The sequence below is a fragment of the Humulus lupulus genome, chromosome 1 (assembly GCF_963169125.1).
Source record: "Humulus lupulus chromosome 1, drHumLupu1.1, whole genome shotgun sequence".
Lineage (NCBI taxonomy): Eukaryota > Viridiplantae > Streptophyta > Magnoliopsida > Rosales > Cannabaceae > Humulus > Humulus lupulus.
In genome coordinates this window covers 306,114,755-306,118,386 of record NC_084793.1, presented here as the reverse complement: position 1 = coordinate 306,118,386, position 3,632 = coordinate 306,114,755, and the positions used below count along the sequence as shown (strand labels likewise).

Sequence of the window (3,632 nt, the reverse complement as noted above, 5' to 3'; positions counted from 1 at the left end):
GAAATGGACTAAAAGCTAAATTTAGTTTGCAAAGCATAGTAAGAAGAGATTGAAACCTTCTTCCACTTGTGGTACAACATTTGAAGCTGTAGTGACATGAGCAACATTTGAAGCTGAAATACAAGCTTATATCAGTAAAGGGTACTAAAAAATAAGAAAGAACCAAAATACATGTAAATATACACACCATTATTAGGGGCTTTGTGTGGGTATGGATGAGTAGCCTTCTTCTTTGGTCGAGGAGGAGGTACATGTTCATTTTTCCCACTTTTCAGAATTTTCTCAAAGTACTTCTGTGCGTGGCTACGTATCTGTCAAAAGTCATATCTCGGATTATATAAGAGTAAATCCATGTAATACAAATGCAGCTTAAAGAATGTGAAGTTGATGACAAACTTACTCAAAAAGTAGGCGTAGAACATTAACTATGTTCTAAATTTTTCTAGTGAAGCCACCGAGAACAATAGACTATTGGGTTAATTCAAAGAAAGGAAAGATGAGTACCTGAATGACATTTTTTGAACCAATAAATGTTTCAATCTTCTTCCAGTCGCGATGAAATCTGAATAAGTAAACAAACAAAAGCCTTAATTAGAAAAAAAATATTAGTTTTTTTTTTCATTGAGCTTGATTAAAAATAATTTGATTTTAAAATAATAAAAAACTAATTAAAAATATATTTTAATTAATAAAAAATTTAAAAACTGATTTTTTATTTTTTTCTATTTCCTTTTTCTTTCTCTCTTTCTCGATGTATTTCCTTTTTCTTTCTCTCTTTTTTATCTTCTTTTCTTTCTGATACTCTCGTTCTTCTTCTTCTTGGTATTTTAATTTTTGTTAAATCTAAACTATTATATGTATTTTCTTGTTTGCAAAACCCATAAATGAATGTGCCCAATTACCAGTATATGAGAACTAAGTATATTCCCTTCATTTAAATACAAATGCATAAACAAACATTATTAGCAAGGCATACTTACAATTTTATAGCTTCGACAAACTTTTCATGCTCCTGCTCCGTCCAGGTCTGCCTCGGCTTGGTAATCGTATAGGTTTTTCGGATCTTCTTATTCGGAGGGACCTCGAGCGATGTCGTATTAGCAGTAGCAGCAGCAGCCGCAGTGGACGACGGTGTGGAATTCGCCGGCGGTGGCATCGAATTGATCCCGGGCAGGCCCGTATACATATTCAGCGGTTCTGGTTCAGGTTCCGGGTAGCAAAATCCTTGAGGTGGGTTTCGATTTTCAGACTCCATAGGCTCTACTCAATAACTCAGAACCAAAACACATCACAAAAAAAATGTATTGATGTATTGTTTTCCTCAAATATGTGCTTCGGAGTGTTCTTTTATACTTTGAAAATTAGTTTCAGCACTAGTTTCGGAATGGTCGTTTTATTTTTTAAAAATCTGTTAAAATCTTTTGTTTTCCTCAAATATGTGTTTCGGAGTGTTCTTTTATACTTTGAAAGTTAAATTAATTCAAAACTTGTATTTATTTTTTAAAATATTTGTTTTGGAATGGTCGTTTTATTTTTTTAAAATAGGTTGAAAACTTGCGGCAAAATTCGATTAGTCCTCTTGGTATTGATTATTTTGTTTACATTTTTCAATTTCTTAATCTGTTGGAATTTTTTTTAATCTGAATAACATTTGGTTCTTCTCTTCTGACTCTACAAGTGAAGATAGAGCAGAAGAGGTAATCAATCTAACCATGTCCATGCAGCAGTGGTGAGTTGTGAATCTGTAAGCTGGTAGTCATGGATGTTTCTTTTTGTTTCAAATGTTTATTGAAATATTCTGCAAATTTGGTTTGTTGTGTTGAGTTGAAAGTATTTGGAAGTGAATTGATATAGGCCTTAGACTTGTAAGGAGTTGTATATTAGATTAGATGATTGATTCGAATGCAAATATGTATGTAATCAAGGATATTGATTCCATGGAAAGGCCTCCATGAGGGTAGATTGAGTATAAGCAATCGTGGCTCAATTGATAATCATCATCTACTCTAGATGTTTCAGATAAATCATTTGGCACAGATAGCATACGAGCCTGTACAGCTTAATGCTGAGAAGGTAACTGTGCCTTCAATTTTGGGCGAGTCTACTTGTTCAATCCTGCATAAGCTTTTCGGCAGTGCATTAACACTTAACCTTAAGTGTTGCTGGCACTGGCACTGGCACTGGCTCTGGCTCTTCTACTTCCCTTCCCTTGAGGTATTTGCAGTATTTTAAATTGGTCTGAATTCCATTGTCTCTGATATATGAATTGTCTTCATGTATTAGGTTTTTAAACATTTGAATTTTCCATTTTGGTGCTCATATTCGGTTTTCTAGTTTACATTTCCATTGATTTGAAGAATCGTTTTATTGGATTATTTACAATTGAAAATCCTACTTAATATTTTGCCTTATTCATTGCTTTCTCTTGTGTAATATTTTTAGGATTCATACTTCAGATACGTATCAAATAAAAGTTGCTTTTAAGCAAATATACCCATTTTTTTTAGTTGGTTTAGGAAAGCATTGTGTCTTTTGGCTCTATGGTAGCATCTCCCAACACTAGTTTGCTCATTGGTTTGAGATTGACCCGTGTTTTTTTTGCTTCTGTGGTAGCATCATGATAATTGAGTAGATGAGACAGAGAGCCCAGACTCTGTACAATCTTTCAAGTTTGCTCATTGGTTTCATGAAGAAGGTTAGTTGCTCTTGAAACACTATTTGCCTTATTTGGGTCTGCTTTTATGAAGGAGTTGCAATCAAATGACATAGGATTATTGACTTTAGATTACTTTATTTCCCTTGTATTTTCCATGTACTTCAATTAGTTTTAGTTTGGTTGTTTAGTTTGATCATCATTAGCTATAAATGTAGCTATTGTACCTTGGACTATTTCATTCACTTTTGATTAATACACAAAGTTTTCTCTCAAATCTAATTCCGCAATATTTAGCACTACTATTCATGATAGCAGTGGTTTGACACCAAATACAAGGAAGCAAACAAGTTCGATAGCATTAATGAATAGCAGTGGTTAAGCTTTGATAACTCTCATCACATCTTCCTACTGACTTAGGGTCTAAGCTAAGGTTGTTGGATTTAATGTGTCTGCTGGTGTTTCGGAATGTTTCTTTTAGTTTTTAAAAATCGGTTTAAAGCTTGCAGCAAAATTCGAGTTGTAGTTTAGTGAAATATAGTTATATAGTTATATTCCGTAGTTTACGCATTTAACTACAATAATATGTTGTTATATATCACAGATAATATAGTTAAGGTTTTCTTTTTTTAAAAAAAAAAATATAATAATATTATAAATTATAAGCTTGGATTGGAGGATGAAAAGTTGTGTATAACATGTGTTGTGTTGAGTTGAGTTGAATTGTGTTAGTTTGGGATTCCAAAGTGGCATACCAAAACTACTAACTATCGCGTTAAACTCGCACTTAAGTTAAGCGAAAAGATTGGTGAGCCTGGGAGCTCACAATTTGAAAGAAACGAAAGACGAGAAGGAGGTTAATGAAGCTGGACACATGGACCAGTCCTGATATGTTTTCTTACTTTATTCTTTGTCATTATTTTATAAATAGAAGAAATGGGACCTATTTTTTGGAGATTTGAGTTTTGAAAAGGTTTTT

The 3,632-nt window shown here is 33.1% G+C and overlaps 1 long non-coding RNA gene across 1 annotated transcript; it reads left to right on the top strand.

Annotated features, from left to right (window-relative positions):
* The first annotated feature begins 733 nt into the window (after positions 1 to 733).
* On the top strand, positions 734 to 2,930 carry LOC133812683 (uncharacterized). The gene is made up of 2 exons (XR_009884010.1): positions 734 to 2,214; positions 2,614 to 2,930. It is a non-coding gene; the product is annotated as an uncharacterized LOC133812683 (long non-coding RNA).
* Positions 2,931 to 3,632: the final 702 nt, after the last annotated feature.